Source organism: Marmota flaviventris, chromosome 10 (genome assembly GCF_047511675.1).
Source record: "Marmota flaviventris isolate mMarFla1 chromosome 10, mMarFla1.hap1, whole genome shotgun sequence".
In the NCBI taxonomy this organism is placed as follows: domain Eukaryota; kingdom Metazoa; phylum Chordata; class Mammalia; order Rodentia; family Sciuridae; genus Marmota; species Marmota flaviventris.
Window position 1 is genome coordinate 21,269,085 of NC_092507.1, and position 15,391 is coordinate 21,284,475.

The following is a 15,391-nucleotide window of genomic DNA, read 5'->3' on the forward strand; positions in this document are numbered from 1 at the left end:
TGTCAGAAAGCAGTCTTTCTGCATTGGGAAGCAATGCCACTATTGCTTGTCACTAGTGGTTTCTGAGCAGCTAGTAAAACTTACCCTTTTATTTGGAAATGTAATCTGCATTACAAAACTGCTGGGTTTGCAGGTGGGAAGCCTGTGGCTGCAGAATTAAGCATCCTCAGTGAGGCTAAGTGAATTGGAGAAGGTCCCACGCTCTTGAGGCCAGTGGGTCCTGGTGTCCGGGATCCTCTCTGGAGCTCCGCCTGAGGCCTTGCTTGGCAGCTGGATGGCGTGTGCACGACACCGCTGTTAGAAGAGGACAAACCTCTCCCTGCTTTCTCCTGGTTCGGTCCATATTCCCCTGACGTCGCTGCATTCTCTCTCTCTGCTTTCTCTCAGGCGCAAAAGCCTCCTCCCCGCCCCCTCACCTCTCACCACCTCAGGTGAGCTGTGAGTTGCGCAAAAAAAACTGGCTGTTGGGATTTTGCACCACTCTGCCAGCAGGTTACTCCGGTTCATGGCTTTCTTCAGCCCTTTCAATAATGCTCACATATGAGACTTGGCTAAAAATTGGAAAGCTGTTAGCACCACCTGCTGGCCATAGAGGTTGTTTATGTCCAGCACGAGGCAAGAATTGAGTTCCCCTTTAAGGGGCAGCATCCTGAGGAAGCTATTTTATTGCACTGTCCAGTTTAACATCTCTCTTTTTCCATCTCTTTGGCCATTCAGTCTGAATTTTCTAAGCTCCTGTGCTAATGATGGCCACTGGGGGAAAGAAAGAAAAAGATTGTAGAGTCCAGTTTGAACACACAGTTTGAAGTTGTGGGAGTTATGCATAGTACTGTAAGACCAAGAGGGGCATCCACCCAGACTATCCTTTTTTTAATTGGCTTTTTCTTCATGGCTCCTCTCCACCCCTACCCTCCTTCACAGCTTCAGTTTCCACTCACAGGCACTGTTTCATCCTTAAGGAACTGTGTACGGTGCTGTGCAAATCTATGCATATATATCTTCATTGGAAAAAGGAAATGACTTCTTAAGCCACTTGTGTTTTTTACAGGGGTTTAAATTAACTAGCAATGCTTTTTAAATAGAAGTTCAGGTTTTTGTAAAAAGCACATACTTTGGTGTAAGTTTCATTATCCTTTTAAACGTTAAAAACCTTTTGCTTTATTACACATAAGATCAGTGTGCACAGCACGTATATGTTTTTAATTTATACATACAATTTTATTTTACAAAAATGGAATAACGCCAAGCTATATGCAGGACAACCCTCATCCCCTGCAACACTTTTTAGTTATGATTCCATGAGTTTTCTGTTCTGGCCCACCATTGAAGGACCTAGAGCTTTCCTGACAATGTAATATAGATAGCCTTTTGGGATCCTGGGATAAATGGAGCCCCTAGGGCCTGGGGCTCCCTCAGTCATCAAAAGCATTTTGGCAGATGCATATCCTTTTAAATCTTGCTTCCAAACTTGCTCTGGAGCATTAGAATCCAAACTTTTCAGGATTTTTGCTTCCCTGAAGCCTCTCAGTCTAAAGAGTTAGGCACTTAGGTATTAGAGGAATGTTATTTGAGATTTGAGACATTTTGATGCAGAAGTATGGGGCATGTCAGGGGGTGTGTGGTTGAGGAGTAAGCTGACCAGGATTGGATAGGGTTGGGGGCTAGTCCATGCCAGGCACAGTTCTATGCATAGACTATGGCAATGGGACTTGCCTTCAGTGGGACTTCAATTCTGGTGAACAGATAAAATATTTATCATGAGAATGAATACTATATTGAAAAGTAACACAAAATATGAGGAAGGGAAAGCCATGTTACCAGAAGCCCAGAGAGGTGAAGACAAGTTGGGTAAGGTCTTGAAAGCACCCATTTTTGGAAAAAGCATATTTCATTTTCCCTCACTGGTATCTATATCCTTACCTAGCTGAAGTTTCATGTTCCATCATAATTCCACTTTACCCTCAACTCCTTGACCCTTTTAAAATTTTCCTATATTTATTTATATATTTTTAATATGCTGAGCATTGAACCCAGTGCCTCACTCATGCAAAGCAAGTGCTCAATCACTTGGCTTGACCATTTTATCTCCCCTCCTCTCAGTGCTGAGGATTGAACCCAGGACCTTGCACATGCTAGGCAAGCACCCTGCTACTGAGCCATAATCCTAATTACATTTCATTCTCCACCCACCTACATATATGCAGTTCAGAGTGGCTGAAGAAAATCATTTAACCAGTGTCTAATTATTTTTGGGTGGCACTAGGGATTGAACCCAGGGCCTTGAGCATGCTTAGCACTCAGAGCTACACTCCTAGCTTCCAGTGTCTCATTGTTAACTGATAATCATCAACCTCAGGAGGAAAGTCATTTCTCCTGTCAACTGAATCCTAATGTCAAGAAAAGCATTTCATACCCTTTCCCTTTCCTTAAGTTTCCAATACCTCCTCTCCCACCCCTACATTCAGTTAATGACTTCCCACACACCCAGCTTACCTCTCTATTCCTCTTTGCAACAAAATCCCAAATAGAAGCTATTATTCATTGATGCCATTTCTCTCCTTCCCATTCTTTTGGACCCACTCCTATCAGGTTTTCATCTCCTTTCAGTGGGATCACTTTTTTCAAGGTCACTAGTTACTCCACATTGCCAATTCTCTGTCCTCATCTTGTTTGACCTATAAGCAGCATATGATGTTTATGCTTCTGTCCTTCACTTGGATTCTAGCACAGCATTCCTCTTGATTTTCCTATTTCACTGATTGTTCCTACTCAAGTCTCCTTGATTGGCAGTTCTGCTCTTTGCCCTATTGGTGGCATAGATTTCATCTAATCCTGGGACTTTACAAACAGCATCTTCGTACCAACAGCTCACATGTAGACAGATCAGAGCTCCTGAACTTATGTATTCAACTGTAAGCCTCTCCACTGGATGTCTCACCTCCAATCCAGTGCTTCCGAACTCAAAACCCTTCCATGTGTGCTCTTATCAGTAATAAACTCAGCCATTTTCTCAGATCATCTTATTAGTTGGCCATGTGTCACCCTGGCCAAGTCACACACTCACCTAGATGATTGCAGTAGCCCCTTGGCTGGTCTCTACTTCCACATATGCCTCCTGGACTCTCCTCCCTCCACATTGCAACAGAGTGAACCTATGCAGATGTACGTCAGATCAAGCATTTCTCAGTTCACACCTCCTGGCTCATATCTCAGAAGAGGCCAAAGCCTTTAATGATCCACAGACCTTAAGCCATCTGACCCCATTCCTGCTCTTGTCACACTTTCACTGTTCCCTTCTCTGCTCATCATGTTCTCCCTATTACTCTTCAGATACACCAGATCACCTGGAGGATCTGTCTTACAGCTGCATCTTCTCCCTAGAATGCTCTTATAGATCTGCAGTGCCCACTCATTCCTTAGCCTCCTTTAGGTTTTTCAGCAGAGATTGTCACCTTGTCAGGGAGGTCTTCCCTGTCTATATTCTCCACCCCTATCTCCCACGCTGCCTGTCCCCCTTGCTGCAGACTGACAATAGGTAGTGATGGACCTAATTCTGTTCACTCTAGCCAAGTCTGTTTCTTTTACTCAGAGATCTGGTGTCAAGAAAGCCAACAAAAAGCTGTCATTTTTAAAATGTGTATATCAGTAATTACTAGTTCACAGAATTTCAAAAATAGTTTCTATTCTCAAATCTCAGCTCCTTCTACTTTACTAGGGTGAAAGAACCCTGACATGGGAATCAGGAACTAGGCTTGGACTACCTCTGTGGAGCTCTGTAACCTGTGACAAACAAGTCATTGAGTTTGGTCTGCTTGGTAAGTGAGGGGCCTGGACAAAATAATCATTCAGGTGAACCTACCTCCAGTCCATCAGCATGTCCTGTCAGCTCCACTTCCAGGATAAATCCCAACGCTGTCAATGTTTCTCCATCCCTGCTACCACCAACCACCCTTCCCATGTTGTTGTCATCTCCTGCCTGGGGGACTGCATCATCTTCCTTATTGATCTTTTTCCTTTCATTTGCCTTCCACATAACTGCCTGAATTTTTTTTTTTTTTTACAATATAAATCAGCACCTATCCCTTTCCTTCTTGAACCCTCCAGGGGCTTCCTGTTTTATTTAGAATACCCCTTGTGTTCCTTAGCCTGATCTAGGGCACCCCTTGCCACCTGGGTTTGAGTTTTGGTCTGCTTGGGAAGTGAGGGGCTCTCAGCCCTTCCAGGACACTCATTCTTGCATTGGCCATCCACATCCACTGTTTCCTTTTAGGACTCAACTTCAGCCCATTTCTTAATTGACCTTCTTTTCCTGACCACCTTACCTAAAATCGAATCTTAAAAAAAAAAAAAAGTGGTCCACTTGTTATTTTAAAATTCAGCTCCCTGGCTGGGAATGTGACTCATTTGTAGAGCACTTGCCTAGTATATGTGAGACCCTGGGTTTGATCCTAACCACAAAATTAATAATACATTTTTAGAAGTAAAAATCAGCTTCTTATTTTCTGTTTGCATCATAACATTCATCACAATGTATTTTTGGGAGGGGGTTGGTTACTGAGGATTGAACCCAGGAGTACTCTACCACTGACCTACATTCCCAGTCCTTTAAAAAAAAATGTTTAATTTTGAGATAGGTTCTCACTAAATTGCTAAGGCTGGCCTCAAATTTGAGATTCTCTTGCTTTGTCTTCCTGAGTTGCTAGGATTATAGGCATGCACCACCTTGCCCAGCAATGTAACATTATTTTATACTGTGCAATACTCATGTAATGGAATACTCTACATCTGTAAAAGATAGGAATCTATGTACTGATATAGAACAATTTCTACAATATGTTGTGAAATAAACCCAAGGTACAATACAGAGTGTATAGAATACCACCATTTGAATAATGGGGGGTATATTTGCTTGTATATGAATGTTATCTCTGGATGGGTACAGAGAAAACTGGTAACATTGTTTGCCTCTATAGGGGGGACTAGGTGGCTAGGAGAAGGAATGGGGAGCTTTTCACTGTACATCCTTTTGCGTTTTGAATCATAATGTATCACCTATTAAAAATAAATATTTAAAAGTTGCATACTTGCTTTGTTTCCTATTTCCTTAAAGACAATGATTAAGTTCATAAGAGCATACACCATGTCCTTTCTTGTTCACTATTATTCCTTAGCATTTAACACAATATCTGGCACCTAACTAGTGCTCAATAAGTACTTAAAGAATGAATGAAGATCTCTTCCAGCTCTAACATTGTGGTTCCAATTTTAGGGCTTTGAGAATATAAGAAATAAAGAGCTGGGCACAGTGGAGCATGTCTGTAATCCCAAAGACTTGGGAGGCGAGACAGAGGGATTGCAAATTTGAAGCCAGCCTCAGCAGTTTACTGAGACCCTGTCTCAAAAAATAAAAAGGGAGGCTGGGGTTGTGGCTCAGTGGTAGAGCACTCGCCTGGCATGTGTGAGGCACTGGGTTTGATCCTCAACACCATATAAAATAAATAAAATAAAGGTATTGTGTCAATGTACAACTAAAAAACAAACAAAAAAAGGACTGGGAATGTAGCTCAGTTGTAAAGCATCCCTGGGTTCAATCCCCAGTGTGAAAAAGGAAGAAAGAAAGCCAGGCATAGTGGCACATGTCTGTAATCCAGCCTATTTGGGAGGCTGAGGAAAGAGTATCATTTGAGCCCAGGAGTTCAAGGCCAGCTTGGGTAACATAGTGAGATTCTGATGGGTAGATGTAGAGGACAGGCCTGATCACAGATGTCCTGTTGCTAGAACATAGTCTCCTACCCCGAGTGAGAGCATGTGTAGCCAAAAGAGGACAATAATTGTTTTAGACCATACCTTTTAGGGCTTTGGGGTAAGATAGTTCAGAAGCAGGCAAAGAAGCTCTCTTCCCTGTGGCTTCAAGACTTTCAGAATTATAACAGTGTGTTTTCAAGACTGACTGCGCCAGATTCTAAACTCCCTGAGGTCAGGAACAGGGTTTGTGAATAGGAACTAGTATACTCAGAGCTTGGCATGGAATGAACAAAAGAATGGATGGGGACATGGATGGGTGAAGGAATGAACAAACACAGGAGTTGAGAGGACTTCAGAACAGAGAAACTCTAGAACCAAGAGATGTCATACTCCATATGGCCAGGAGGTGACACTAGAGCATTTCTGATACAGTATTTCAGCCCAAGCCTTTGAGTCTGAGGTGGAGAATCTTATCTTGACTAGGCAACAGACAGGGTGGAGTTGGAGTGATTTTTAACAAATGTATTAAGGAATTTTCAGAAGAGACACAGCTGGGCCAGGAAGGCTACAGCCCCACACAGAATTAAAAGCTATGGAGGTAGACAAGTGCTATTGTTCCCTTAGGAACCCTGGGAATGGAGGACTAAGTTTGAGGCATTTAGGGAAAATTTACAGAAGAGATGACATTGGAACTGAGTCTAAAAATGAGGAGCATTTATGTGGTTTAAGGTAGAGAGAACGGACTCATGGGAGATTAGAGGAATATAATAAATTTCCAAGGATGGCTGGATTATCCTGGGATTAATGGGAGATATAAGGGTAGAGAAAAAGTTCTGCTCCCTGAGAGTTTACTTTCTTTTTTTTTTTTTTCTTTTTTAAGGTGTTGGGAAATTGAAGTCAGGGCCTCGTGCATGCCGAGCATGTGCTGTATCACTGAGATACACCCCCACTCTGAGAGTTACTTTTTTATTTTTATTTTTATTTTTTTGCAGTGTTAAGGATTTAATTCAGAGCCTGGAACACACCAGACAAATATTCTTCCACTGAGCTACATTCTCAGTCTGAGAATTTACGTTTTTGATAAAATAATAAAAATCTTATGGTTCAATTAATGCAGTGCATAAGAAGGGACCCCAAAAATAGTCAGTGGATTGAGATGTATGTGTCAGGCAGACAGTAGAGGCGAATAAACTTGTTGAATGAATGAATCATGAAACTGGATAGTTTATTTGCTAAATCCTATATCCTGGCCCTGGCTGATGTTTTAAGAGTTTGTTTTCCAGGATTCTTACCCCTATGTGAGACCTTTTTTCAGACAACATTTCTTTTTACAAAAGTTGAGAAATCTTGATCCCAAAGGGAAAAGAATTGCAATGACCTGTAAGGTCCCTGGCATCCAGAGCCTTATTACAAGTCCTGTTGCTAGAACACAGTCTCCTACCTCAAGGCTGCTGAGACAATAGTAATCATATATACATGTGTATCCATATATATATATACACATAAACCATATGTATGTATATACATATATAAACATATATGTATATACATATATATGTATATTTGTTGTTTTTAATTTAATTTTTTAAGCAGAGATGGAACCCAGGGGATTTTACCAATGAGCTAATGTCCCTAGAATTTTTTTTTTTTTTTGCCAAGTTGATTAAGGCCTTGCTAAATTTCTGAGGCTGATCTTGAATTTATGATCCTCCTGCTTCAGTGTCCTGAGTCACTGGGCATGTGCCACCACATCCAGTGTCATATATATGTGTGTGTCGTATATATTTTTATTTATATATTTATTTTATTTTACTGAGGATTGAACCCAGTGCTTCATGCATACTAGGCAAGCTCTCTGCCACGGAGTTACAACCCCAGTCTCCACTTGTATTTTTATAAGAACTGATGTCACTCATCATTTCTATGTTGACAAATTCACTGTAAACTTTGACATTCTCATTCTTACTTAATTAAGAGGGCTGCTTCTGTCCTGAAATATTCCCCTTTCTCTGTATGTGACCTCGTATTCTCCAATCTGCCCCACATCTCTTCTTTTCTTGTTTTCCTTTGTTAGCTTCTCTTCCTCCTCTCTGTAACCCTTCAAGTTGAGTTCCAGCCTCTGGCGTCCGCTCACTCTTTCCTTGTCTCTGGGTCATCTCATTCTGCCCCATGGTTTCAGTTACTGTTTGGATGTCAACAGTCCTTGGAGTTCAGAGCTCTCCCCATAACCCTCTTTCTGAGCTCCAACCCACATACATACCCAACAGCCTACCAGACTTTTTCATTTGGATGTTTTTCAAGGCATGTTAATTTCAATACATGCAAATACTCTTCATCTTCCCTACAGAACCTGTTCACCCCCAGGGTTCCAATTGTGGAGAATGGCAGCATCATCCAATTGGTTGCTTAAGCCAGAAGCCTGTGTGAGTCATTCTTGATTCAAGTCCTGATCAGCCCACCCCCTCAAATTCTCCTGAAACTGTACTGCTCCCATCTCTACTTCTGTGATCTCTAGCTACTTCCTCTGCAGGCCATTCTCGCCTCAGTAGCCAAAGTGACTTAAAATGCAAATAGGAACATGTAATGTTTCAATACCCTCTCATTGCACTTATGTAAAACCCAAGCTGTTAGCCATGAGCTTCAAGACTGCATGATCTAGGTGATGCCCACCTCTCAAGGTTCCATCTCAAGCTCTTTTATTCCCCCTCTGCTTCAGCCAACTTGAAGTTTATTAAAGCATTCATTCACTCATTCATTCGCTCATGCAGGCATCAAGGTATTTAGGAGTGCCTCACATGAGCCAGGTGCGGTAAGAGGTGCTAGGGTGTGAATAAAGCGAATGCCTCTGTCCTCCAGGAGCCCCCAGTGGTCTCTCTTCCTGGCTCAGGGTCTTCTTGCTGCTCCCTCTGCCTGAACTCCCTTCTCTAACACATACACACTATGCCCCTCATCTACTAACTCCTCCTGCTCCTCATGCAAGTCAAAATTGAATGTCTCTGAAATGTCCCCCAGACCTCTCAAGCTCAGTTAGGATGTTCTGTCATGAATTCCCATGCTCCTCAACCTCCCTTCATGAATCAGGTCTAAATCCCTTTCTGAACCAGAGTTTTCCATAAGACCAAAAACCAGGTCTACTCTGGTCATTGGTACCTGGAACGTTGCTCAACTCATATCATGAACTTAATACATACTGTGGAATGAGGAATGAAAGCATGTACCTTTTCACTTGGATCTGCTTTTCTAGAACATTTGAAGATTTCATTCATATATATATATATAATTTTTTTCCCTTCTCCTTCTTCTTCTTGGTACTGGGGATTGAGCCCAGGGGTGCTTAACCACTGAACCACACCCCCAACCCTTTTTATATTTTATTTTGAGACAGAGTCTTGGTAAGTTGCTTATGGCCTTGCTGAGTTGCTGAGATTGGCCTCAAACTTGTAAACCTCCTGCCTTAACCTCCCCAGTCGCTGAGATTACAGGTGTGTACCACTGCACCCCTCTGGGGATGACATCTTAAATGCTAGCACACATATAGCTACCCTAGTCAAAATCTTGCACAATCTACTGCCATGCTTTAAAGGAGACCGATGACCCATGACATCTTCCTGATTTAAGACAGCCTGCATGAAGATCTGCTGATAAAGCCCTTTCAGAACTCTGTTCTTCCTACAGAAAGGAAGCCCAAGTATGTCACTCTAAGACTATGGGCTTGAAGCTGAAAGAGAGTCTTGTTTCCAGTCTTCTACTTCCTAGTTGTGGGCCCAGGTCATTCAATGTTTCTGACCCTCACCCTTTCTACCTGTGAAGTCAGGCATGATAATACATGCATTGCTGGGCCACTGAGGAGTTCGTAAGCTGTCTCTGTTACAAAGAACCCTTGGGCCATTCATATTAGTTTCTTTTCTAACTGCAAGGCAGTATGGGTCAGTGGTTAGGAGTTTGGGTTCTGAGAGAAATGGTCTGATTCTGTCACTTCTTAGTAAACTGACTGGGGAAATAATATCTCTCAGTCTCTCATTCTTCAGGTAGAAAACAGGACAAAACTGGGTTCATGTGGTGCTTGCTTATAGTCCCAGCAATATGGGAGCCTGAGGCAGGAGAATCTCAAGTTTGAGGACAGCCTCAGGAACTTAGCAAGATGCTGTCTCAAAAAGTTAAAAATATTTTTAAAAGGGCTGGGTATGTAGTTCAAGTGGTAGAATGCTTGCTTAGCATGCATGAGTCTTGGGTTTGATTCCCAGTAGTACAAAAAGAAAACAGAGGGGGGGAGGGAGGGAGGGAGGGAGAGGGGGAAGGAAGAGAGAGAGAGAGAGAATAAGGACAGAACCATATGTGCATCATGGGACTGTTGTAAGCAGTATGTGGAATTTATGTGTATAAAAAAAAAAAGCTCGGGGCTGGGATTGTGGCTCAGTGGTAGAGTGCTCGCCTAGCATGCATGAGGCACTGGGTTCGATCCTCAGCACCACATAAATGTAAAATAAAGATATTGTGTCCACCTAAAACTTAAGAATAAATATTAAAAAAAAAAAAAAAGAAAGAAAAAGCTCATCCCTGAGCGCCTGGTTCTTTAATAAGTGCTCAATAGATGTGTTCAGCATGTGACAAGGATGATGAGGGGGATAGAGAGAGAAGTTCAATCAGCAGTTTAAACCCTCATTGGTAAACTTTTTTTTGGTGCTGGGGATTGAACCCGGGGCCTTGTGCATTCGAGGCAAGCACTCTACCAACTGAGCTATATCTCTAGCCCCAAGATGAATTCATTTTTTTTAAGAGAATTCATTTTTTTTAAGAGAGAGAGAGATAATTTTTTTGAAATATCTATTTTATAGTTTCCAGAGGACACAACATCTTTATTTATATGTGGTGCTGAGGATTGAACCCAGCGCCGCGCATGCCAGGCAAGCGCACTACTGCTTGAGCCACATCCCCAGCCCCAAGGTGCATTCATTTTTATGGAACTATTTATTGAGCTTCTAATTTATGAAGGGTCCAACGTGAACCAGGTTGCCAAGTCCAGTAGAGAAGACTTGTATACAAGTAAAGAAGATTTCACATGCAAAGTGATAAAGGGCTTAAGAAAACTTTCATTAAAAAAAAAAAAAGAAAGCACTGGATGCAGCTGTGCAGGTCTGTAATCCCAGTGCCTCCGGAGGCTGAGACAGGAAGATCTCGAGTTCAAAGCCAGCCTCAGCAAAAACTGAGGCGCTAAGCAACTCAGTGAGACCCTGTCTCTAAATAAAATACAAAATAGGGTTGGGGAATGTGGGTCGAGTGCCCCTGAGTTCAATTCCTGATACCTTCCGCCCCCGACTGCGCCCGCAAAAAAAAAAAAAAAAAAAAAAAAAAATGCCAAAGGACTCAAAAACTTGTTGAATTAAAGAAGCCCAAAGCAAAAAAGAGTAAACACTGCATGATGCCTTTTATCGAATTCTAGAACTGGCAAAACAAGAATGATTCCTGCTGGGTTTGTTGGAAACCTTCTCTGCCTTGATCTGATAGTGGACACCTGGGTATGTGCAAAATATTTCAAAAATTCATCCAACACACTGGGCATGGTGCTGCACAGTGGTGCACACGTGTAATCCCAGCAATTGGGGAGGCTGAGGCTGGAGGATCACAAGTTTGAGACCAGCCTCAGCAATTTATTAAGGCACTAAGCAACTTAATGAGATCTTGTTTCAAAATAAAAAATAAAAAGGGTGGGGATGTGGCTCAGCACCCTTGGGTTCAATCCCCAGGACCCCCCACCCCAATATTCATCTAATAGTATACTTAAACTTTTTATACCTTATGTAAATTGTGTTAGGAAAAAACAAACGCCAGAGGAGTTTCCAGAAGGGAGCAGTTTCTCCCTTCAGAGAACTGAGCAGGCCTCTTCTTCAGAGAACTGAGCAGGCCTCGTGGTGGGAGAAGGAACTGCAGGGGGGAAATGGGCTCTCACTTGGTGGCTCAGTGACAGAGGATCTAAACAAAGCATTTAAAGTTCCCTTAATGGAGTCAGGAATCATTAGTAAGTGGTTTTGGAGATTATTTGCTGTTTACAATGCAAAACAGGAAAAAAAAAGAAAAAGGAAAAAAAATGTTTGGGATTATATAATTGCAAAAGTCATGGTCAGGGAGGTAATTATCAAGTGTAACATGAGTGTTCTATTTTGGGCCTTATTGCTAGCTCTTTTGGCCCTTCATTCTCTTTGGCTAATGTGATTGGGAGTTGTTTTGCTAGCTCTCTTCTGTTGGAGGCAGCTGGATGATGGGAGGCAGTGGGTGAGGGGGATGCAGTGGGGAATGATAAATCACATTTCTGCTGGTCTTTCCTGTTCACAAGACACTTGTGTACCCCCAGGAGGGAGGCAGGGGTATTAGGCACGGTGCTGATTGCAAGCAACAGAAACTGATTCTGGGTAACTTAAAAAGAGAAGGACTATGCCAGGAGGTTGTCAGATAGCTCACAGATTCAGAAGGAGAACTGGAGACCTAGGGCAGGAAAAAGGCAGGAATCAAGGAAGACTTATATAAAGCCCTATATTGTAGGGTCTGTGTTTCTTTTCTTTTCTTTCTTTTTTTTTTTTTTCATATCTGGGATTGAACCCAGGAGTGCTAAGCCACTGAGCCACATCCCCAGACCTTTTTATATTTTGAGACAGGGTCTCACTGAGTTGCTAAGTGTGCATTTGCTGAGGCTGGCTTTGAACTCAGGATCCTCCTGCCTCAGCTTCCCTTGCTGCTGGGATTACAGGTGTGCATCACTGCACCTGGCTGGGTCTTTGTTTCTGGAGCATAACTATTTTACAGCTTGGGAATGACCAAGACCTATTTGTTTGTTGTTTGCTTTTTGTTTTTGGTACCAGGTATTGAACCCAGGGGCGATTAACCACTGAGCTACATCTCCAGCCTTCTCTCTCTCTATATATATATCCATAGTTGTAGATGGACACAATACCTTTATTTTGTTTATTTAGTGGTTTTTTTTTTTTTTTTTTATGTGGTGCTGGGGATCGAACGGGCCTCACACGTGCTAGACAAGCACTCTGCCACTGAGCCACAACCCCAGCCCCCTTCCCAGCCCTTTTTATTTTTTATTTTGAGACAGGCTCTTGATGAGTTGCTTAAGGCCTTGCTAAGTGGCTGAGACTGGCCTTAAACTCACGATCCTCCTCTACAGCCTCCAAGCTGCTGGGATTACAGGTGTGTACCACTGCGTCCATTTTAGGACCAATTAGCAAGGAAGAGCGAACCTGGACCTGGAAGACAGGAAGTAGATTGACCAGCAGAGGAAAAAGGTTTCCGGAGGGAATGGCTGCATGAGCAAAGTCAGGGAAGTAGCCAGGGGAGGCGAGGGTGTGGAGGGGTATGCCGCCTGTGCCAGGGAGCCGCAGGGAAGCGCTGGGAAGGAGGGTGGAGGCTCCACTGTGGGGCTCTGCCTGCTTCTGTGACAGCTTTACTTTCGAGCCCAGAGGCAGCAAGGATCCGCGGAGGCTTCTACAAGGGAATGAGGGTTTCTATTTGCACTTTTAGACAAATAATCTGGTACCCATGAGATGTTGGGTGATGCAACAAGAATTTGGACCTGGGCCATCTGACAACGTGAGCAGCAGTGTCAGCTGCTCCTGAAAGACAGACTGAGGGAGAGGAGGACCAAGGTGGGGCTTTAGTGCCTGAGTCATTGGAGGCCAGAGAGGGAGCAGTTTTGGGGTGCTCTAGGGCTGAGGCCTGTTTGCAAAGTGCTAGAGACTGAGTGGGCAACGAGGGTGGAGCTCCAGGCAGATGAGACGAGGGTGACAAGTGCCAACTCTCTGCCACCTTTTCCTGCCTGTACTGCCCTCAGCTCCTTCTGGGCTTCCCAGCCCCAGTCACAGCCCCCTCCTCACAGCTGAGTTTTGCTTCTGGAACCCTCTCCTCCAGCCTGTCCTATAGCCTGACAAAGAATCTTAACTGGAGAGACCTTGGATGTGAAAGCAGAGGCTTGGTGCAGGGAAGGGACTTGCCAAAGTCACACAGCCAGGAGGAGACAGTGCTGATCTCAAAGCCTCATCTCCTCTGTCTTATCCAGGGCTCTTCCTGGGATAGATAGATCTCTCCTGAAAAACTGGCCCTGACTGAGCCCTTCATGGGATCATTTCACAACCTTGTATTGTGTGTATACTCGGTTGCATTACGTATTCAATGGCTGGTTCTACTTATTTGTTCAATTTTTTTGCGGTGCTGAGGATTAAACCCAGGGCTCCGCCCACATGCTAGGCAAGCCCTCTATGCTTATAATCCCTATGCCTTTAATCTCAGTTACTCCGGAGGCTCAGGAAGGAGGATCACAAGTTTGTGGCCAACCTCAGCAATTTAGTGAGACCCTGCCTCAAAATAAAATATAAAAAAAGAGTTGGGGATGTGGTTCAGTGGTTAAGTGCCCCTGGGTTCAATCCCCAGTACCAAAACAAACAAACAAACAAACAAACACCAAACAACAACAACAAAAGTCCCTCCTGAAATGGTAACTTGTATGTTAAGCAAATTTTATTTTATTTATTTATTTTTATTTATATATTTTTTAGAGAATTTCTTTTAATATTTATTTTTTTAGTTTTCGGTGTACACAACATCTTTGTTTGTATGTGGTGCTGAGGATCGAACCCTGGCTGCACGCATGCCAGGCAAGGATGCTACCGCTTGAGCCACATCCCCAGCCCAGCAAATTTAATTTTAAATATTAAATATTGTCAGCGTTTTCCATGCTAAGCTGACTCATGGTAGGGACATGGCTTCTTTTGGACCACATACCTGTGTGACCTTCTGCTTTTGCACAGCAAGCCCAGAGCAAATATGGTGGGTGACAGGGAGTCAAAGACTAATTTTCTGGGGAGAGAAGCTGTGAGGTTAATGGCTTTTGTTTGTAGACATTGTTCTTGTTTTCTTTCTCTGGAAGGTCCAGGAAATGGGTGTGGGTCAGTTTGTTCACAGGAAAGATGGGCCAGCACAGGAGAGGCGGTCCGAGCAGCCCTGGAGGGGAGGCCCCTGCACGTCCCCATTTGAGTTTTCCTGTGGGGCGTCGCATTGGAGTTTTTCTTGCCTGGGCTGCATTGTCCCTGTGACTTACCCAAGTTGTGAGCAAGGCTGGTTAGTGGGCAGACCTGGAATTAGCCTGTGGTTAGTGCTGACTGAGGAGTGAAAGGAAGAACAGAGGGATTGTATCTGAGCAAAGGTGATTTGGAACCTCGTGGTGCCCGAAAGATGGGATGACAGGGGAGAAAGCAGAGCAGCTGTTCAGCGCATGGAGACTGGGTGCTTGGCTATCTTATTGGTTAAGCTGTGAGGTTTTCTTCTTTCTTTTCTCTGTTGGTGCTGGGGATCGAATCCAGGGCCTTGCACATGCTGGGCAAGTGCTCTACCATTGAGCCCCCCACCCCTCACCCCGCCACCAAGTCTCAACGTGTGAGTTTTGGAATCAGATAGTTTTTTGGTTTTGGTACCAGGGATTGAACCCAGGGGTGCTTAACCATTGAGCCACATTCCTAGACACCCCCTCCCTCATTTTTATGTTTTATTTTGAGATAGGGTCTAAGTCTTTAGGCCTCGCTAAGTTGCTGAGGCTGACTTTGAACTTGTGGTCCTCCTGTGCCTCAGCTTCCCAAGTCATCGGGATCATTGG